Here is a 24486-nt window from a genome sequence, read left to right as displayed (position 1 = left end):
ACCTGGGCCTCCTGTAGCCCAGTCAAGTTGATGCACAAAATTAACCACATCATGTGAAGTGATAAATAGAACCACAGAACCAGGTTAGCATGAATATACAGTTCTGTGGACCTGGCCGTCTCTGAACGGGGGAAAAATATATATCATTTTGTCTTCAGGTTCCTGACACATTTCTCTGATCAAGCTTTACCATTAATAATACTGAAGTCTGATTTTCCATTTGCTTCAGCCTTTTTGTTTAGATCCTGTAATCAGGACTCAGAGGGTTGTTGGGGAGAAATAAATGATGGGATTTATGCACCAAATCCTACTCTATACCTTAAAAAATGGGTTTGAGACATTTTACTTTTATTTATCTTTGGTAAATAATTTTATTTAAAAGTTTCTTAACATGAGGCTACCAAAGCATGCTTTACTTTCTGCTTATTATTCTGAGATATATAAAACTTCACCCAAAATAGTTTCCTTATAAGATATGTATATACCTTTTAAAGAAGGCATATGCCTTTATAATTTAATAATTTGGTTAATAAGTTTTTGTACAGAATTTAAATTACTTATGAGATAGAAGAGATGAGGTATAGCATGCAAGATAGGACTTTCACTTTTCTGGCACATTACGTATTATGCCCGTGGAGGTTTGTACTTTTATTCTTAATGAGAAAAACTGAATATATGTAACTTCCTTAAGGGGGTCACTCAACTAATTGTAATAATGTCTAAGAACTGGCCAGTGACAGAAAATGAATGAATGAATACTCAGGTTTGCCATTTTTAGTCCTTGTCCTGCATCTGGCTCTTTATCATCATGGTTGGACTGGGCAGAGAGAGCTCCTGACGGCCCTCATGCATAAAGGAGCTCTGCAGTAAGTTGGAAATCAGCAGTATTGCTAAGCTGAGAAACCCTCCACTGCAGATCATCCCAGAAGCAAGAGCAAGTGAAGAATATGCTGTCAGCTCCTGGCATTTTTCCCTTTAGAGAAAACTGAGTCCTGGTTAATAGAGGCCAGAGGTCTCTGTGGCCTTTGGATGAATTCAGGGTTCAGTCATTGAGCACTAGAAGGGAGAAGACCAGGCCTAAGGGGGAGAAGTAGTAAAACCTCTCCTATGAAGCAGAAAATCAGCTGGAATAACCCGCTTATGATAAACTGGGATTAATAAAAGCCTAGCTGACTCAGAATTATTGTGAGTGTTCTGTTAAGGCTCATCTTTCTGTTGGCTTATCTATGGGCATATATACAAGTATATACTGCCTATAAGAGGATATTTACAAGACTTACCTTTTATTTTCTGATTTATTTGCCTTTAATACCTAGCTTAGTTTCAGTAAGAACCACCACAAACAAAAGCATTGAGAAAAATTAAAATTCATACTGCTAGGCATTTATAAAACCTAACTTTCAAGGCTGGGCACAGTGGCTCATGCCTGTAATCCAAGCACTTTGGGAGTCCAAGGCAGGAAGCTCATGAGGTCAAGAGATTGAGACCATCCTGGCCAACACAGTGAAGTCCCGTCTCTACTAAAAATACGAAAAATTAGCCAGGCGTGGTGGCGCATGCCTGTAGTCCCAGCTACTTGGGAGGCTGAGGTGGGAGAATCACTTGAACCTAGGAAGCAGAGGTTGCAGTGAGCTGAGATTGTGCTACTGCATTCCACACTGGTGACAGAGTGAGACTCAGTCTCTAAATAAATAAATAAACCCTACCTTTCACTCTCAAACATTGAATTGAAGGTATGGTAAAAGTTTTTTCCCCAAAACTTCTAATATCTAAAGTTGAGGTCGCATATTTAACTAATTAGAACGCCAAATTAGGCATCAGCAAGTACGAATTTCAGAATCCTAGACTGAAACTATCATTAACATTCTGCAAATTAGAGTCTCAGTTTCCTCATGAGAAATATATAATCTGCTTTATAAAGTTACTTGTGAAAAGGCCAAATTACATAGTAACTGTAATAACATTCTGAGAATCTCCAAAGTGTTATTAAAATATAGAATATATCATTTTAGAAATCTGTTTCATCTTTCCTTGTACATAACATTGGATTATGTCAGTAAAGACAGGGAGTATAATCCATGAAGGAGTTATTCTGAGCGAGACTCTTGGTTCAGATTGCAAACTCAGGAGTGACTCAAGAAGAACACGCTTCACATGGATTGAGAATAGCATAAGAGACTACGAACAGATGCAAAAGCAAACTATTTGTGTTTACTTGGAGAAAGGTGACTACTGGGTGCCACAAATTGTGATATTAAGCTTGATTTTATTCAACATCTTTATTAATCATCCAGAAGATGAGCAAAACAGCACATTAATTAAATCTGCAGATGGTGATAAACAGGGAGACATTTCAGGGTCTATTGTGGGCAAAGGAACAATATGAAAAGACTGGGTTTAGAAGGAGGCAGAGCAAGACACTAATGAGTATTTGTTTTGGTGCAATAAAGACTTGAAATACACCTAGAATAGAATATGAAAATGATGCTGAAGGCCTTGAACAGTGTGATAGAAAACAATTAGTGGTGATAAGGATACAAATTAAAATATTATTGGCAGCAAAAAAGAGCTGTTCTACTGAATTCCCATTTTGTTTGTCATGTCATGTCATCACTTTGCTTGACATCCAGGTGGAATTCACTTCACAGATGAGGCATGCCAGACGAGATCAGAATCTGCAAACTGTGATGTGAGACTGAGAGTATAAAAGAACCATACTTGGATATTCTCTGAAATATGCATTCTAAGACTGATGTCAGTAAGGTAGTTGCCACTGGCTTGCTAAGTCATGGACCTCTTATTTCCAGGGCCTTGGGTCACAGTTTACATAAAGTTACCACTAGAATCATATTCCTCTAACAGTATTCAACACGCCATTTCCCTGTTGAATGAGCTAACATACAGCAGGTCCTCCAATAATGTCATTTAATTCAGCGTCATTTGGTTATAACATTAAGGGGAAAAAAATTGATTCCCTGCCAGGGTCACTGTCTGTTAAGTTTGCACATTTTCCCCATGTCTGGAAGAGTTTTCTGTGGGTACTTGAGTTTCTTTCCACATCCGAAGATGCACATGTTAGGTTAATTGGGGTGTCTAAATGGTCCCTGTCTGAGTGAGTGTGGTGTGGTTGTGAGTGTGTCCTGCAATGGGATGACATCCTCTCCAGGGTTGATTCCCACCTTGTGCCCTGAGCTGCTGAGAAAGGCCCTGACCACCTGCCATCCTGAACCTGGAATAAGCATTTTGAATGAATGAATACAAATTGTTGTAAAATGAAAATTTGTAAAGTATATAATCAAATGCGTCACAATAAGTGATTTGGTAGGAAAGCACTCAACAAGCCCCTGTATGATTGTTTTGAACATGTTTTGATGTGGTAGGAGATGCACTTTACCCCTTTACTTTCTCTTTTCAAATATTTATTTGTCGAATTAACCCACCACCATGACTGTTGTAACTCACTGATGCACCAAAAATTGGGCAGATAATTTTTATTAATCTTTCTTTCTTTTTTTTTTTGAGACAGAGTCTCGCTCTGTCGCCCAGGCTGGAGTGCAGTGGTGCAATCTCGGCTCACTGCAAGCTCCGCCTCCCGGGTTCACGCCATTCTCCTGCCTCAGCCTCTTCGAGTAGCTGGGACTACGGGCGCCCGCCACCACGCCTGGCTAATTTTTTTGTATTTTTAGTAGAGACGGGGTTTCACCGTGGTCTCGATCTCCTGACCTCGTGATCCGCCCGCCTCGGCCTCCCAAAGTGCTGGGATTACAGGCTTGAGCCACCGCGCCCGGCCTAATCTTTCTTAAATGTAGGTATAGTTCATTTATTTCAGCATTTAATAGAATTGTTGTAGGTCTTTATTTAGAAGTTTGGAAATGTTTTTGTTACCAGAAATATGCCATAGGAACTTAACTCTTTTTTTTACATCAATTAGCCTATGGTAAAATTGGTTTTGTTATATGTGTTTTCTTTAAAGCTGCAGTTTCCAGGCGCCTATCTATGATGATAAATGAGGACTTACTGTATAGGTGGTTAAATATCTCTGAATTAAGACCTCTGCTTGCATTCTTACCATTTTTCCTCTTTTTTCATTTTTAAGATGGTCATTGGGTTCTCAGTAAAGTTGATTTGTCCCTCAGAATAGCTTTATATAAATTTTTAACTTTTGATATGTCTTCTCACCTGATTTTCTTTCCATCTCTCTCCATTTATATCAGGCAAAGTCTCAACAAGAAACAGATGGACATTAAAAATAGACTATTTCAAAAAGGATTTATTTACAAAGGGATTATTTATAGAGGTATCAGTTTAGGGGAACCACATATTTGACACAGCAACCTAGGGTTTGAGTTTACATCAGATGTTAGGCCCTCTAGGTCCAAAGGCGTGTGGAAGTTACCAGAACCTGGAAGAAGTTATGGAGAGTTGGCAGCCTTGAAAAGGAACAGTGACATATAATCCAGGGACACATAGCCAGCTAGAGACGATACTATTGGGAAAGAATGAGAGATACCTTGGTCTCACTCTCCTCCCTCCATCCAATCACTTTTGGGGACTCTCAATTGACTCAATCAACTAAAAGTCAAAGAGAATGGAAACTTATTCATGTGGCCCATATAGGTCACCCTCCCATGGCAGAGAAGAGTGTAGAAGGGTACAGAGGTGTATGTGGAGGGGCAAATGGAAGATTTCCAACACGACGTTTTTACATAGAACTTTGAAAAGATGAAAGGTTTGGGATGAAGCCATAGGCACGTGAGCCACCCTGAGTATATTCTAGACTCTTCTTGCTTGAGAATATAGTCAATAGGACATATAAATAGTAATTGATTGACCAAAGTATACCTTGTTTTATTATAACAAACTTGAAACCAAAAGTTCTATCATAATTTTTAGAAGATTATGAAATACATGGTAGATACAAGAGCATATATGCAACGACTAGATAAGTTATAAAGAATAATAACAAATGTATACCGAAGCATCCATAACAAATCTTACATAGATAATTATTCTTACAGTGAAGTCCCCCGGTGTGCTGTTTCTGGCAATATCCTTCAATCTACTGCAGAGATAAACATTGCTGTGTTTTGTGTTCGTGGCTCACTGCAGCCTTGAAATTCTGGACTCAAGTGATCCACCCACCTCAGCCTCCTGAGTAGCTAGGACTACAGGTACATGCCACCATTCCTAGCTAATTTTTAAATTTTTTTTTGTAGAGATACGGTCTCACTTTTTGAACTCCTAGCTTCAAGTAATCCTGCCACCACAGCTTCCCAAAGTGGTGGGATTACAGGCATGAGCCACTGCTCCCAGCTTATATAGACTCTTTTACCCTTATATGATGTACATTTAATATTGCCAACTTCTGAAATGTATACAAATGGTATCATACTAGATATGCCCTAATACGATTTGCTTTTTATCATTTAACATTATATTTCTAAGATTCATCCATGTTATTGCACACTGTTCGTTTTCACAGTCAGAGCTCTTTATCACATGAATATTTTACAATTATTCTCCCTACTGGACATATGTTTATAGTTGTTGCTGCTGAAAATAAGGCCACTATGCATATTCTTATTTGTTTCTTGGCACCTAGTACCAAAGACATATCTAAGACCCATGAGACTAGGTCAGGGCATATGTGTATTTTCAGCTTTACTAGATAATTCCATGATTTTTTATGAATTTACTCTCCCAAGAGCAATATTTAAGAGTTTCCATTGATTCTCGTTCTTACCAACTCTTTGTTACTAATTAAAAAAAAAAATTGTGAGCTTATGTGAGAGAGTATCCCATCGTGGTTTCAGTTTTCAGGTCCATGATTGGTAATGAGTTTGAGCAGCTTTTAATGCTTATTGACTATATTTTTTTCCTTCTGTGGGAAACATTTGATCTGTATGTTTTGCTCTTTACTTGGAGATTGTTTTTCATTTTTAATGTTTGTAGAATTTCTTTATATGTTCTGGACATGAAACTTTTGGTAGGGGTTGTGTTGTAAATATATGCTCCTAGATTGCATATTTACAGCTTTGTCTCCTTTGAGAATCAGAAAGTCTTAATGTTATTATACCTAAATTTTTGGATTTTTTCTTTTGTGGTTTACATTTTTGCTGAAGGAATCCTTCTCTTTCTTGAAAAGATAAAGTAATATTCTTTACTTTTTCAAAAATTTTACCTTTTACATTTAAGTACTTAATCCATTATGTACATCTCATTCAAGAAATGTTTTTGTTACTGCACTCCAGCCTGGGCGACAGAGTGAGACTCCGTCTCAAAAAAAAAAAAAAAAAAAAAAAAGTTTTTGTTATTCTTAGCCATTTATCTATACAAATTTTAAAATTCTTTTTTTTTTTTTTAACTTTTAAGCTCAGCAGTACATGTGCAGGTTTCTTATATAGGTAACTTATGTGTCACTGGAGATTTCTGTGCATTCTTATTGAGATTGGTTGAAAGTGCATTCAATCTTTAGATCATATTAGCAAGAACTTAGGACATCCTTAGGATATTTTGTCTGCTTATCCATTCACATAGCATGTTTCTTCATATATTCATTCTTTTATTTCTTTCAATGAAGCATTATATCTTTCTCTCTTTTGTATATATGTTTTTTTTTTGTTATTTGTTTGTTTTTTGAGACATGGTCTTGCTCTGTTGTCCAGGCTGGAGTGCAGTGGTACAATCGTGGCTCACTGCAGCCTCAACCTCCTGAACTCAAGGGATCCTCCCATCCCCATCCCCCTGAGTGGCTAGAACCACAGGTATGCACCACCACACCCTGCTAACTTTTGTGGGGTTTTTGTTTGTTTGTTTGTTTTTTGGTAGAGATGGGTTTTTGCCATATTGCCCAGGCTGGTCTCAAACTCCTGGGGTCAAACAATCCTCCTGCTTTGGCCTCCCAAAGTGGTGGGATTACAGACATAAGCCACTGTATCTGACCTATATTTTTCTTGTAAACAATATTATTTTGTTAGATTTATTTCTAAGTATCTTATACATACATATTTTTGCTGTTGTAAATTTATCCTTTACACATTTTTATATTTTCTAATCCTGGTGGATAAAAATGCAATTGACTTTTTCCTCCCTTTTTTGGTCTTTTATTTAGCAAATTTGCTAATCTTATTAATGTAGTTATTTTGTTTGTAAACTATTTGACGTTTTTGATGTAGGTAAAACATCTGTTAATGGTGCTGTTGTTTTATTTCATTCCAATGAATAAAGTTTTGTTTCTTTTATTCCAATCCCTATGTCTTTATTGCTTTTTCTTACCTTATGATATCTAGGGCCTTCAGTATGTTGTATAGATGAGGCAGTCACGGACATCCTTATCTTTCTGCTGAAGTTAAAGGGACCATTTCTCAAATTGTTCACCGTCAGGTAGAATGTGTGCTGTCAATAAAAATAATGCTTTGAAGCTAGAATTTTGTTACTAACCAGATCATTTTAATGTCGATTCAGGAATCACTTTTGTTGAGAACATTGACAGTTAATGATACAGAAATGGATGCTACACAGGCCTAAAATTAAGCTTATGATGACCTAATAGTCAAACAGATTTAGAAGTAAACTGGGAGAACAGAATATCTTTTTTCCTTTTCTCTCTTCAACTTCCCCCTTCTTCATCTCCTAGGACCCTGACCCACCACACCCCATTATAATTAACCCAAATATCTAGAGCTGCCATTGTTTGATATGATGAAGATTGTGGGAGCAATAACCTTGAGGGTAAAATATCAGGGATTTGGCTTTGATGTGTTTAATTAGAACTCCTTTTTAAAAATGTCCAACTGGTGATGATGAATAGGCAGCTGATTGCAGACTCCAGAGTTCGGGGTAGAAGTCCAGGCTAAGGACTGAAATCTGGGAGCCCTCACTCTAAGCAGGAAGTAGTTAAGCCATAAGCCTAGGTGGAATCACTTAGGGGTGAGTGGAAACAGAGGAGAGAGAACTAAGGACTGAGAACTGGGAACTCATATATTTTAAGATTGGGAATATGAAGAGAAACAAAGGAGACAAAGAACTGTCAGTGAAGAAAGACAACACAGAATGTCTGGTTATTCTGAAGGCAAGTGCCACAGCTGTATCAAGGAGGAAGGTGCAATCACCTGTGTCAAAAGATGGTGTTAGGTCAAGAAAGAGGATTGAACTGAACACTACATTTTACAAGGTCATTAGTAATCTTTGCATGATTTGATAAAATAGTTGATGATAGATTCAATCAAGTAAAAGAAGACGGGACCATTACTCCATATATAATTGTGTGACCTAATGTCTTCACTGAAGAATACTTTATAAGCAGTTTCTTTGTGCTTCTATGTTGTCAGTTTTAATAAAAGAATAGTAGTCTTATGTGTAGATGTGTCATAGTGCATTTAATTAACTCCATATGTTTAGATATAGATGGTTTTCTTCTTTTTTCTGCTTCTAAAAACACACTCAAAAACGTAAATGTTGTAAAATACATTTTCTATTTATGTAACTCTATTTCATTAGGTTAAATGGCTACAGGAAGACTTCCTGGCTCAAAAATACATGCAACATATGCTATATCATAGCATATGAAAGCATATGATGCTATGATATTTCACAAAAAATAATACAAATAGCTAATGAAATTAAATACTATGTTTATCTACTGTCAATCCAATAAATGCAAATTAAACCTGTTGAGGAGGTTTAATCAGAATTTTGAGAGCTATTCTAAGGCTCCCTGCTTAAGTGAAAGTGGTTGAGAGTTAAATCTGGTTAATATGTCTTTTTTTTCTTTTATTCAATAGTTTTTTTGAGTGATTATGATATGCTTGACCCTGGGGAGACAATGGCTGTAAGACAAACATAATCCTATTGAACTACAGCCTTATAACGTCCTGCATTTCCTTAGCTAGTAAACAGTGTAGAAAATCATTTAGTCTTTATCTCCTCTTCTGCCAGTTGATAAGTAGGATTTATGCAATTTTTGGTGTTTAACTGATCTCTTGATGTTAGATAAGGACCATTTATACCAAGGATTCAAATAGAGCTTTGATTGAGCTGGAAAATTATTTTGAGGTTAAGTAGTCTTGCCCCTTCTATTACTCCTGATAATTACCCTACCATTTATCATTGGATATGAATTTTTACATTTTGAGGACAGGGTTTAGGGGATGAATGTCAGAATCATAAAATACTCCAACATGGAGGGTTAGGCTTTTATATTTGTTGGTAGTTATGGGGGATTGGTGGGATGTAGGGGTGTTTATTAAAGAAATGGTTTAAAACAATGTAAACCCCTTGGACAATGTCTGAAATACACAATATACTCCTGTGAGAACAAAAGACAAAACAGGAGTAAATAAAAACTCTCCAAATTCTGCAAGGCAGATGGGTTTCTGTCCTCTTTGTTACTAAAAGAATCAAATGGGTTAAAGATGGACTGTTCGGTTCTTGTAACAAAACCAAGAAAGATACCACCACGCTAGTGAAGAAAGAGAGAGGAAAAATAAACCATGTATGGTTGGAAGGGTGCAGGGAATAGGAGCTGCATGTGCTGCTGGTGGGAACATCAATTGGTGCCTCTCTGGAGGGTAATTCAGCAATAAGTTTTTAGAGCCTTAAAATGTTCCACTCCTTGTAATTTATCCTGGGGAAATACTTGGAGGTATTCTCAAAGATTTATGTATTATGATATTTATTACAGTGTTATTTATAAGAATAAAGAGTTGAAAACAGAAGTCCACCAATAGGCACTTGGTAAAATAAATTTATACATATGTGATTTATTACTGTGCAGCAGTTTATAATCATATTTCCAAAGATGATTTGATGGCATGAGGGAAATATTCACAATATAATGCTAAATTAAAACTGTCAGATACAAACAAACAGCATTAAATAGCAACCACTTATTGAACATTAATTTTGCACTAGGATGTATATTTAGGGCTTTATAAACACTTCATTTAATAATCCTCCAAATCTGGAGGATAGCTATTGCTATACTCAATTTACTTATTATAAATTTGAGATTAGAGAGTTAAGCTGCATTTCAAGCCCAAACTGTCCAAGTAAATAGAGCAGCCCCAAATATGCAAGGACACTTGGGTGAAAATGTGTATGTCTGAAAATCGGAGGAACTTTATCCGTTTCAAGTGTAAGGAATAGAGAAAGTAAGGCTATATTTTGGAGAATGTTACATCCTTCAGAATACTTTAATCTGGTAGGTGATAAAGATACCTTCAAAGATTTTAAGTAAGGGAGTGAAATGATCAGATTTCTTCTGAAGAATGATAACTGAAGAACCATACCAAGGATGCGATTGCAGTAGGGTACTTGGCAATCATATAAACACCAGTTGCTAAAGGTCTAGCGTCTGGGGAGTAATTGTGAAGATGGAGAGCAAGGGGCAGATTAGAAACACATTGTGGGTAAAGAATTAACTATAAGCGAGGTAAGGTGTTAAGTTCTAAGCTACAGGAAGGGGAGAAGACAGTAATAACTAGTTTCAGGCTGCTCTGTCTCTGGAGTAGACATTCTTTTATTTCCTTGCCTTTTTAAGAGAATAATGTCAGTGGCTGTAGGCACGGAAATATCTAATGATATAGGATACCCCAGGGAAAGTTCATATGCAGAACAGATGACCCCGTGTTTCGTTTTGAAGATATTTTATGTGAGGAACCACTTTAACGACACAATCCAGAAGCAAGTTGTTTTGGAGTTCAGGGCAAAAACTGTTGAAAATATATATTCGACGGTTATTTGCCAATAAATGTTATTTAAAGCCATGGGAGTTAATGATATTTTCAACAAGGATATAGAAAGGTTCTCAACTGGGCATGGATAAGTATATCAGAATTGCCTAGAAATAATTTCTAAATTACATATTCCAGCATTGTCCACTTCAGAGATTCCACTACGTATTCCACTTCTTAATGGGGGATGGAGATAGTCTGGTTTGAAGTGATACCTAGGGCTGAGCTCATATTTTTTAAAACTGCTAAACACAAAAATATATACTAAATAAAAATGTATTAAATAAATGAGTAATTTATGGATGTAATTAGAATTCTTGAAGCAATACCACCTGAATGAAGTGTTGAGGTTAAGCTAACTCTGATCGTGTACTTAATTGGTGATGGGACAAATCAGGAGAGATTTCCTTTGTAGGAGCAATAAGGCCTGAAAGCACTTATTACTTAGCATGCCTGAACTTACATGTGGTTTGCATTTCAATGTCATATTTATAATTAGGTATTGAATCTTTGAATTTATTTTCCCTTAGGAATAGTTTTCCAGGCAAACTAAAAAGAGCCGGATTCATCCCCCATATGTCCTAAATAGTGTGCATTTTTAAGGAAAACTAGTACCAAGTCATATTTATGTAATATTGCTACAATAATTAAACAAAACAAACCATGAAAAGCAAACAGGATAGACTGAATTATATAAGAAGTATACCTGAGTTAAGAAGATGAAGGCTAGAGAAAAATGAGTCAAAATGGATGAGCTACTAAAGAAAAGAGATGAGAGTGAGGTTAAATAACTCCTCAAGTGGTCCACTAGGTAAATATTTCAGCCCAGAACATCTTAGGTGCTCTCCAGAGAGGTGTCAGTTACAGGAATGAAGGAATCAGATGTTGGCTGCAGTCATCTCCTCATATGAAACATTTGCAGATACCCCTAATTCACAAAGGTTAATATTATAAAGAAACACCTTTTTTCAGACACAGAGGGACCATCAGAATAATGAAAAGTACATAGAAGTCCATTATTGTATACATCTCGCCCATTTAAGCTATTGTTGGTTTTAATGTGACAGTTAATAATCATATATTTTCTATGTTATATGTAAGAGTTATAGCGAATTGTAAGACTTGTAATTTATTTGCTTTATTATAGCTTCTAAATCATCCTCACGGGAGAAAAGAATTTCGATGGCAAATTTGGAGGGTAAATTTTGTAGAGTCATATTTGACCATATTAGAAAAAAATAAGATGATTTTTGCCACTTAAGAGAGTTTTGTCATTTAAAAAGGCAATCTATTTTAAACAGGCCAGACTAAAACTGAATAAAAATACAGTGGAATATAGTTTATACTTGAGTCATTTGGGTGGGGTAGGGGATAATCAGCTTAGTCCAGTTGGATCCTAGAACAGGAAATGAACTTCTAAGGGCACCGTTGCAACATTTCATGCATCATTTGATGAATGAGAATCTGGACTTCAGCTGTGTAATGAGATAGAGATTAGTGGACAGATAAAAGAAAGTTTGGTGATAGAATTAACTATGCTCAGAGACACCCCTTCCAAATCTAGCTTTAGAAACACACACACTCCACTGCCAGCTAGCCTTCACTCTTTCCTGTGTGAATCAGAATGAGCAGAGCCTCAGGTTTAGTGCATAGAAGGTTCTTAATGTACTTGGGCACATTCCAAAGGCAGACATCAGGTGTTCACAATTGCTCTTCCAATCTGAACTCTCCCATGAGGGTTAGGTACTGAAGCTGAATACAGTACACCTGGAGCTCTGCCGGTGTATATTCTGGTACCCTATCTTGGCCTGCCAATGAGGGTTTTGAGGAGAAGGATAGAAAGTGAATCTTCTCTGGGCTACATGAAGCAAGGAGTTGTGAAACCCAGTGTTGGAAAATGTTTGGAGTAAAGACTTTCATCATTTTCTTAGGGCTCTAGCATGGATTCTTCTATTTCCTACTATGAAAGGAAATAGTGAACTTCATGAGGTAAACTTTGTGAGATTAAAATTGGTATTATATAACATGTTTTTTGATGCTCTCCTCCTCAGGGCCAGGAACTAGTTAAAGTACTTTGGCTAGTCCTTGGCCTTTCTGAGGGCATCCTGAATTCTAAGCTCCAAGTTCTATTTTTTTGGGCAGGGTATGGGGTAGCAGGCATTCTCATATTCAGCTTGTTAAACTAGAAAATGGCATAAACATTTTGGAGGGAAGTTTGGTTTTATGTATCAATAGCCTTAAAAAATATGCAAACCCTTTGATCTGGCAAGGTCTCTTGTAGACTTCATGTGGCTTCTTATCTGACACCAAGGTTGTGGTCCAAAAGATTAATGCACCCGAACTGCACCTGAGGGAAATGTTGAGAAGACCTTGATGATGTTTGTCACTGTTCCCCTAGCTATTTCATTGACCCTCAGCCCCTTCTGGCTAGAGATCCATAATCCAGCCATCTCCTAGCAGACCTAGACCCTCCACCTCACCTTGACTTTCTGACACTGGTCTTGCTCAGGTCCCTAATTCAGAGTGCAATTCTTACTTGTCAATCGTGTGGTTATATCAATGTTTTAATTATAAGAAGCCATTTGTCTTTCATGGAGGCAAAGAGTTTTCACCAGCTTTCTGTTTTTACATCTCATTGGAGTTTATAGTCCCAGCCTCTTGCCCATATTCTCCAAACCTTGTTGGCCTGGAGATCTATTAATGCTTTCAACAGTCACTTGGCATATACATTGCCTGAGGATATTATTAATATGTAGGTGTATCATTCAGTAGCTTTGGGGTGGGGCCCAGGTAATGTTGTGATGTTGACCTGCAGATCAAACTTTGAGCAGCAAGGAATTAGGCTACTTTTGCTATATGTTATTTTCATACAAACGATACATTCAACAGTATAAGTAGCCATAAAATAAACATCAGCCTACATGCCCAATCAATAATCTGACTTACAGCTTATTTTTGTTGCATTTAAAAGGAAATCTGTGCTCATTATAGAAAAGTGACCATGTGGGAAACCTGAAAATAGGTGTAAGTGGGGTTGTAAGGAACAGGTCCACATGTTTAGTTTTCCCAATAGAAAAATTTCAGGGCAAATAGAATTTCTGTGGACTTGATTTTTATAGTAATCAAAAACTCTACTCTGTCTCATGTGGACAGGAACAAAAAGGTCTTTTCTTGCCTTCCATAGCATAACATTACCACAGTTCTGAATTATCTGAGAGTATCTTTGCATAAGGAAAGGATTTGAACTTCCTAAGAGGCCTGTACAGTATACTTCAGCATCCTTCCTCCAAGAATGTCAATATTCTCTGCAAACTTTGGCTGAATCATCATCATTGCAGCCCATATGATAGGCATCTGAACATCTCACAGTGTCTTCTTTTCAGTGCATAAAGAGACTTTAAATTGGGACATGGTGTGTCATGACTCGGAAAAGAGTGTCAAATAAGGCTTTTTCAAAAGGGAACATTGAGCCCAATATGTAACAGAGGAGACAGAAATAAGGGGGTGTCAAGGCTTTTTCAAAAGGGAACATCATGCCCAATACCTGAAGAGTTAGAAAAGTATTTTTCTGCTCAATGTGACTAAATGCTCTTTACTGATTGACAGAGACAGTGAAAATTTTTACAGTGCTTTGCAAGCATGACTCACTCATAGCCTCAAGGTGTAGGCATTTCCACGGGAATGGATTGGAGGCTGTGGCTATTGTATACCCCTGTGTGCTTTCACAATAGTTTTTCATTTTCCTATTTTGTGTATTCTAAGAACCTAGTCTTAACTCTTTAGGTAACCCTGACAGCCACTGAAGAGTCTAGTTTTCTTTGAAGAATAAGATCTCCAATTCTAGATAAGTGTTTATTTGCCTGAATGTGTTATACACTTGAGTTTAGTCAATATTCTCTACAGGAAACAAAGAAAGGGTTTCTCTCCTTCAAGTGCTAAAGGGCACCATGTTGAACTATCCAGAGGACAAGTTGTTTATACGTTATCTCGACATGTTTTGTCATCTCTGGTAACCTTGTGTATGTTTTCTGTCAATAGAATATACATTTTAAGAGGTGAGAAAATGGTGTTTGTAACTGCACTTTGAATGCAGAATGAATTCAAATATATTAATAAATGACGTTGAAAGTCACCAATATTAAGGACATTTGGAATAGCTAATCTCTAGTTTATGAATAATAAGTTATCTTGGTTTTAATAATTTACTTAAATATTTTCCCTCTATTCTTTATTTGTAAAGTTGAAAGATCTTTCTACCTCCCCTTAGATGATTACTAGTTATACTCTTAGAAGGCAGATATAAGTTAATGAGCTCCAAGGGAGGGGACGAGAAAGCAAGAACAAAAACAGCATATTGCCTTCAAGACTATTAATGTCCCTTTGTGGAGGATGGCAACAGCTAATGTCTGGCAAGAGCAGTGGAGGAAGAAATTGCTGCAGGTTCAGGTGGGAGAGTGAGTCACCTTGAGGCTGGCACTGCTGATGAGGTTTGGAGAATAATCTTTCCATTAGGAGTAGAATCCTCCTTTGAGGATAGGGGTGTTATTAATGTCCAGTACTTGAAATGTTTGATTTACTTCCTGTGTACTGCAAGGAAAGAAAGCATTAAAACCCCACACATCACAGATCCACAGAGAATTTCTGTAAATGCATTGAACCTCAAAGATATTAGGAAATTTTAGAATCGTGGAGCGTTTCTTTTGCGTGTGGGGGCATATATTACAGCCCAGAGATATAAGTTACTGAAATAGATAAATAGGTGCAGGTAAGTGTATAGGGTAGGTAGATATATGTTGCCAACTGTGATTTTTAGTAGAATAATATCAAATATTCACTTGCCTTATACTGTGCCACTTTGAAAAGTTATTGTTTATGGGAAAATTGTAGATATTACAATAGCTAAATAATTAGTCATTTCTAATATCTTTATGAGCACAGAAAATATCTAGTAGACTTTATACATAATAAAAGTGTGATTTTCATAGGGCTAGATTTAAAATTGTGTGCCTATCTTAAATGCCAAGTCATTGTAATGAGCTATGAGCTTACTCTTGCTTAAATTTGTATATTTTATTCTTACTCACTTTTAAATACCTTTTCTTAATCCCTTATTTTTGGCTCATTTGATATGATTATCATTCCAATTTCTTGCCTCCTGAATAATAGATTCTAAATCATTCTCATTTGGTCTTTGATTCCTTATTAAAAATCCTGAAGCCTAACAGCTAATGATGCTGTTGATGCATGGCAATGCTGCATTTAATCAAGGATTGTTTTCATTATTGCACAATATCCCTCTTACCTCGTCAAAGATAATTTGTCTTTCTATTGCATTTCTTTTTGGTATTTAAGAAGTTTGGAATCGTAGTTCATAGGTTCAAGCCACCAAAACGAACTTATGCCTAATAGGTGTTTTCACTTCTAATTGGTATAATTTTATGACTGACACTACTTTATTGAGGAGGCATTAGGCATTATGTATGTATAGTATATACATATGTATATATATATATACACACACATATATATACACATATATATACACACACACACACTTGTTATGTCCCTCCAGTCTTTAGTAATTGGATTTTTTTAGTCAAAAAAAGTATGCATAGGAGACAAGTCATTTCAGACCCAGGCTACCCAGTGCTTTTGAAAGCTATAACAATTCTATGTATTTCATTACCATATTTATTTTCCCAAGGAGCTAATCACTTAAAATATCCCAGATCCTCAATGTGAGATAGCTGCCATTTGGTTTCAAAGTAGTCAAACGGGTATTGAAATTGGTCTTATTGTACCAGTTAGCATAGTTGGACAGTATTTTCAAGAAAACCTGTCGTCAGCTGTATAGCTTAAATGTACAAGAGAAATTTGCAACGCATTTGGAGTGTTGATGCCTTAAAGTTATTTATTTCATAATAAATCACTCAATAATAACATTCTAGAGAGCATGAAGGATGTTCATTAAATATTAGTATGTGCAAAATCCATGGTTTATATTTAGCTAACTTATAAATACCCTGATCATCTATGAGGACATATTGAGCTCTCAATGCTAATACAAACAAATTTATTGATTCAACTCGAGTTTCCTTGTTCTATTCCCAGATTTGAATGGCACAACTGTGTGGTCAGGTCACAGGGAGGACCATGCCACAATGTGAATAAGGGAAGGAAAGTTCATTTGATTACTGAAAAAAATAATTGACCAAGGCACATTTTCTACTTACTGTTAAAAAGGCATCATACTTTCTTATGAAGAAAATGAAAGAGCTGACACCACTTTATACTTGCAAATGACAGACATGAAAAAGACATAAAGTATGAAAGAGGCAAGAGATTATTGGTAGCTTAAAGAACTTATTCTCAAACATTGCTGATACATTTGCAGCAGAACAATTATTAAAAAGGAGAAAAAACAATTAAACAAATACCACCGCTTAGATGTAAATTCTCAGTCCAATGTGCCTTTCTCCAATGGTTTACTAAAGAAAACCAATAGAAAATTAACAAAATTAGGCTATGCAAAAACTTTTTAAAAATTAAGTAGTTCTACATGAAAGACCTGCAGATAACCAAGTTGATAATAATTACACATTTAAAGAATATGAACAATCCAAAAGTAGGCTGGTTTACACACAATGTAAACTGCTAGAAGTGCCCCTTTGTTTAAAATACTATCTAGGGAAGAACAACAGTGACTCAGGGCACTAGATAAGAGTACACTACAGGGCAGATCACCTGGTTTTATTCACCCGGTAAAAATATCTGTTAAGATTCTCTTCCCTATTTTCTGATTTCATCTGTACCAGTCAACCTTACTGGTTACTAATAGACTTCCCAGACTCTTAAATACTGCTCTGGCTAAGAGCAAAAAAAAGATTTCTGATTAAAAATAAATATTCTATTTTAAATTTCTATCTCCTAGAATATTGTTTTCCTTCTTTCATCGAACAAATATTTTTAGTGACAACTATGTGCCAGGAATTTTGCTACTTGTCAAATGTTAGCAGTAAGCACAACAAATATGGTCACTGCCGGTTTTCTAGTGGGTGAGAGAGATAGTTGTGATCCTGTTTCTCCATGCTGCTCCTGCCAACATTCCATCAGGAAATCTCTGTTATCTTTATTTTCAACATGTGTCAATAAAATGATTACATCTCAATATCTTTTCTGCATCTACCTCGCTCTGAGCCACTCATCTCACACATGGATTTTGGCAATAGTTTCCTAGCAGGTCTTTCTGGTTTTAGTCTTCCCACCTTCCTGGATGGCCTATTTTCAACTGAGCAGCAACAGTGATGCCTTCAGAATGCAGGTCAGACCACATTAGTTTCCTACTGAAAATTCTGCAACGGCTTCCATTTTACTGAGAGCAAGAGCTTGTGTCTTTGCCCTGCCCCATCCTCCGGCTTCATCTTTTCATCCCTCTCTTTGCTTACTCTACTCCAGCCACAGTGGCTTCCCTGCGCTTCCACAGACCATATACACTTAAACCTCAGGACCTTTGCAAGGGCTGTTCTTCATGACCGGAATGATCTTCACCCAGAAATTGCTCCAAGTTTTTCTCAAATGTTACATTCTTAATGAGGCCTTCCCCGACCATACTAATTTAAAATTACAATCCACTCACACTTCTTATTCTGCTGTCTTTTATTTTCTATTTAAAAAGCACTAACATACTATATAATTTTCTTATCACTTGGATTATTTATTTTCTTCTCCCTCACTACAATGTTAGCTCTTTAATGGGAGAGGTTTCATTCACTGATATATCCAACAGCATGCTTGGCACATAGTAGGCGTTGAATAAATAGTTCAAATGCTTAATGAATGAGCCAAGTAAAATAAATGCATACTTAAAAATCATGATGATGTTAATAATTAACATATTGCTCACTATTTGGCATTATTTTAAATGCTTTGCATATAGATTTCTCTAAAATTACCTTATTTTATCCTCAAAACAATCGTATGTGACAGGTAGACATTGCTATCTCTATTTTTTGTTTTTGTTTTTGAGACAGAGCCTTGCTCTGTCACCCAGGCCAAACTGCAGTGGCATGATCACGGCTCACTGCAGCCTCAACCTCCTGGGCTCAAGCAATCCTCCCACCTCAGCCTCCAAAATAGCTGGGACTACAGTGGTGCTCTGTAATGCCAGACTAATTTTTTTTTTTTTTTTTTTTTTTTTTTTTTTTTTTTTGTAGAGAGGGAGTTTCCCCATGTTGCCCAGGCTGTCTCAAACTCTTGGATTCGTGATCCCCCTGTCTCTGCCTCCCTAAGTGCTGGGATTACAGGTATGAGCCACCACATCTGTTATATCTATTTTAAATATGAAGCAACTGAGACATAGAAAGGTTGAAAGCTTGCCCAAGTCATATGCTAATAAATGGTAGAGTTGGGGTTCAAAGGCAGGCATCCAGGCTCACAAAGAGTCCACAGTCTTTACTGTGACTCTCTCCTACCTTCCTATTGTCATGAAGTTAGCAGTGTGAAGAAAAGACTTATCTAGCAGGGGATCTGGATCTGGTTTGATGAGAAAGATGAGTATCATTTAGTTGTTGGGAAGAAGAACCAGTCTTTCTAGGTCAGCTCAGCTTTGGAGACCTGAGATGAGGGGAACTTTTCAAGTTGGGGATTCTTTCGTGGCAAAGTCAGCTAATGCCACCCAGTCAGTGAGTTTCTTAAGGGCCACACCGTCTCTTTTCTACAATGTGGTGCTCCAAAAAGATGAAATTATTTTGTAGTATGGTTGGTTACTGATCAGCTTGTGTGAAGAATTCCTCACATTGACTGCATAAATTAAGAATAATGTCACTTAGCTTTTCAAATTATAGCACAACACTTATTTCGAAAAGGTAAAATTGAGGGAAATTTTATGCATTCTGTTAAGTGGACTGCGGAGGGTGCTGTTAATGAGCTTCAGTAGGATCCCTTGTGACCGAGTGGGCTTCACCAGCAATAGAAGTAGACTAATTGGTTCCTGGAGGTTGCTTTGACTGCCCTGGTGAAACCTCAGCTGCACTATTCTGAGAAGTAACAGCATGGGGTAGTGGGTAGACACTCATTTATAATTCCGTGCTTAGTTACAGCTGGGGAAAGTAACTGGAGCATGCATATATCAAGAGCCTGAGGTGAGTGTGGAGTCTAGTTTCCTCTACCCAGCGTGCCCACCTCACTTCTGCTTCTCTCCATTTACATGGAACCCTTATAAGCATTCACTGTGGTTTTAGGCCATTCTCCCACAGGCATAAGAAGATAACCACAGAGGGTTTCTAAGGACTATATTACAACCGGCTCTCCTAAATATCCCATTCTATGGCTTTTCAGATGTCAAGCAAGTGATTTAATACTAATATATTTAAGAACCACTGGCAGAAAAGTTTACTCTTTATTGCATCTCACATAGAACAGTTGATCAGGCACATTTCTGGGCATCCTCCTCAACAAGATTGACATTCAAATATAGGGACTAAAATTGGTATCATGTTTTTCAGTCAGAATCTTATAAAGTTTTTGGTGAGACTCTTATTTAATACCTATCTTTTAAAAAAAATCTTTAGAAAAAATATCGCAGGTACTAATTGTTAATATTATTTAAGAATTCATGTTTTACAAACTGATGATTATTATTAGGCTGGTAAGATCAAGAATTTAAACTCAATTGGCCTTACAAGGCTTATTTCTGTTTGTCATCCTAATGAATTCTCTGCTCCGGCAAAAGAGGTCCAGTTGCTGTCTCCTGAAATATGACTTGTACTTTTTAAACTCATACCAATTTCCTGCCTAGAAAGCCACTTCTTCCCGTCTCTGCCTCTTAAAATTCCATCTCTGAAGACCTTCTCTTATCAGTTCAATAGAAAGTGAGGGTCGCATGCATTTTCTATGCTGATTGTGACACTGATAAAATCCCTCATTCATTTATTCAAGAAATATTTTTTATGCACAGTATTTTTCAGTACTGGCATAGATCTAGAGACAGCAATGAAGAAAATGAAGTTAGTCTTGCAGTTACAAAATATATAGAAATAGATATATTAGTTTATATATATTAAAAAGCATAGAAATAAAAATATATAGGCACAGAATAAATAAGTTAACATATATATATTAAATAGTTAAGCACAGAAATATATAAAGAAAAAAATGTGTTAAGAATTGGATTGGAAAACTAGAGTGTGCTATGAAAAAAATAATATTAAATAAAACAAGAATGTGAGAAGACGCTCCTGAGTAAGTGACATTTTAAGATCTGATGAATGAGTAAAAGTAATTCAGGCTAGGAGTAGAAGGAGAAATTTTCAAGACAGAGATAATTGCATTTGCAAAATCTGAGGTAGGAAATGTCTTGGTGTATTCCAGGAACTGAAAGAAAGTTGATGTGTCTTTTAGTTATATATGCACCTTTTTTTATCTCTTCTAGATGGATGAGAACTTGTTTTTTATTTCTTTATACTCCATAATTATTAACATAGTGTTTTATACCTAATATTTGCTCAAAATAATGTGCTAGAGGACTTCTGCTTCCAGTAACTGGAGTTAGCTGACATTAATGTTACATCCCTTTGTAAATAATTATAAAAACTGGACAAAATATAAGAGACAACTGATTTCAGGCATTGGAAACAGAGCAGCCCTATCATCCTTGAGATACAGAAACCTGTGAAATGGGCTTTGTTAACCCCCCAAATTTATGCCTGAGACAATTTCTGGGACTTTGCAGTAGGGAGATGGATCCCAAGTAGAAAGCAGAGTCTTCTGGAACTGAAGTGATAGAGATAAGAATTTGAGGGGCAGCTGGAACTGGAAGGGCAGATATAAAAATGAGGCTTCTGTGGGGAGAAGACAGCCCAGAAATTAGTATGAGGGTTTATCTGTGTCGTTAGTGGAGAGCTAGGGTGCTTGTGCATGGCCATTGAGTCCAAAAGCCCTAGCAGAGTGACTTCTAGAGGGAGCTAAGAGCAGTACAGAGGTGCTAGAGGATGCACAGGGCTAAAAGATGTCAGAATTCTGACCCAGTTGGGGTGGAGAGACCTCACTGAAGAACTCAGGCATTTGATTAAGATTCCAGAAACATGATATCCTAGGGGGATGAAAATACCCTAGATCTAATGAGAAAACTGAAATCAGTCTACCCTACAAAGCACAGAACCAACACCAATAGATGTAAGGCAATCTATCCATAAATTAACTGTCTGATAAAACAAAACTTAACAGGATTAAAACAAAAGCAACATAAATCACACTCCCTGCAAAGTAACATATACAAAAAAAAAAAAAAAAAAAAAATACCAGACAGGAGAATAAGCAGGAAAATTTTACCCATAATCCAGAAAAAAAGCACCCAATAAAAACATGTCAAAAATCACAGCTATTAGAGATAACGTATATGGATTTTTAAAAAAGTTATGACAAACCCGTGCAAAAATTTAAAGAAAAATATGGACAAATTTCAGCAAAGAAATAGAAAATATAAAAAGAAATTAAAAATTTAAAACTCAAAAATGAAATATTTGAGATAAAATAATTACTGAGTGGTTTAGAAAAAGATTAGATACTGCAGAAGAAAGGGTCAATAACATCCAAATTGAATAAGGGGGAGAAAAATAAATGCTTGAAATATTAACAGCACTTTAATGGCCTGTGAGAAAATATTGAGCAAATATAATTAGAGTCCCCAAAAATGATTAAGAATGCATCAGAATAAAAAATTGAATAAATGAATGAAAATTCTCCAAATTTGGTGAAAAGCAATACCACACAGATTCAAGAAGTTCAATGAACTCCAAGAACCATAAGTCAGAGAAACAACATCTAAGTACATCATAGTCAGTCAAAAAGGGATATTAACAACTTTGTGCCAATAGAAGACACTTTGACAAGTTAGATGAAATAGACAAAATCTTAGAACAACAGAAACTTCCCCAAACTGACAAAAGAATACATAGAAAATCTGAATAATCCTATGCCTATTAAATAAAATTCATAAATAAATACTTTCCTATAAGAAAAACCTTGAGGTCCAGGTAGCTTCACTGGTGAAGTCTGTCATAATTTAATAATGATTAATATCAATTTTACACAAACAATTTTAGAAATAGGAAGGGGTGGCAACATTTCCTATATTTTTTCATATGGCCAGCATAACCATGTAACTATAATAAATAAGGGCATGAATAAAAAAATAAAATTATAGAACAACATGTATTACGAAATACTTATAAAAATGTTAAATGTTAGCAAATCCAACATTATATAAAAAGAACATATAATCAAATGGAATTTATCTCAAAATTGTAAGATTGGGACAAATTAAAAAAAGCATCATATTGTTAAGATAAATTTATATAATTGTCTTAATTGAGGCAAAAAATTGACATATAACAATCGTTTATGACGAACTCTCACCAAACTAGGCATGGGAAAACACTTCATAAATATATAAATGATATCTGTGAAAAACATCCAGCTAACATTATATTTAGTATTGATATACTTTTTCCTTAATATCAACAACAAGGCAAGGGTTTCACTCTTATCACTTCTAATAAATGCTCTACTAAAGTTACTACAATAAGCAATAAGGCAAAGAAAAAGAAATGATATAAAGATTTGAACAAAAGAAATGTCTATTCATAGATGACATGATTACATGATTGTGTGTGTAGAAAATCCTGTGAAACCAGAAAAAGATACTATGACTAATGAATTAATTTAGAAATATTTTAAGAAACAAGGCCAATACGGAGAAATCAATTGATTTTTATATATTAGCAATAAATAATTGGAAAAATAACATTATTAGGCCATTTAGTAGCACCAAAATGCATACTTTATATACTTAGGAATAGACTTAACAAAAGACATTTAAGTAAAACTTTGTTGAGAGAAAACTTTAAAAAGACTTAAATAATAAAGAAAAATGGCATGTCCATGAATTAGAAAACTCAATATTTTCATTCTTTCCAAATTAATCGATATATTCAAGGTAATTGCAATAAAAATCTTAACACAGACATTGAGAAGCTGATTCTAAAACTTATGTAGAATAAAATATCTAGAATAGACAAAACAATCCCCCCAAAAGGAAAGAAACTTGGAGGTATCGCATTATTTAATTTCAAGAATTATTGTCAAGTGACAATAATTGAGACATCATGGCACTTGAATAAGAATTAGCAAATAGATCAATAGAACTAAATAGTTCATGCAGAAATATGCACCTCCGTATATGGTCAGATGATGCTAATGCAGTTTATTGGGGGAAAAGAAAATCTTTTCAACAAATTGTATTGTAATAACTAGATAAAGTAAGGAAAACAGTGAACTTTGTTCCTTACCTCGCAACATATACAAAAATTAAAAGCTAAAACTATAAAGTTTCTAGCACAAGAGGTAGAAGAGTTAATATGGTAATTTTGGGCTAGGGGAATATTTTTTAGCCAGGTTACAATGAGCTCTAAATATTAAACTAAAAAAGATAAATTGTGGTCAGGAGCAGTGGCTCACTGTTGTAATCCCAGGTCTTTGGGAGTCTAAGATGGGAAGCCGAGAGTTTGAGACCAGCTTGGGCCACATAGCAAAACCTCTTCTCTGTAAAATTTTAAACATTAGTTGGGCGTGATGTTGTGTACCTATAGTGCTAGCTGCTTGAGAGGTTAAGGCAGAAGGATTGCTTCAGCCTAGAAGTTCAAGGCTTCAGTAAGCTCTGATTGTACCACTGCACTCTAGCCAGGAAAAAAAAAAA

Source organism: Symphalangus syndactylus, chromosome 9 (assembly GCF_028878055.3).
Source record: "Symphalangus syndactylus isolate Jambi chromosome 9, NHGRI_mSymSyn1-v2.1_pri, whole genome shotgun sequence".
Lineage (NCBI taxonomy): Eukaryota > Metazoa > Chordata > Mammalia > Primates > Hylobatidae > Symphalangus > Symphalangus syndactylus.
Note: the sequence above shows the minus strand (reverse complement) of the source record.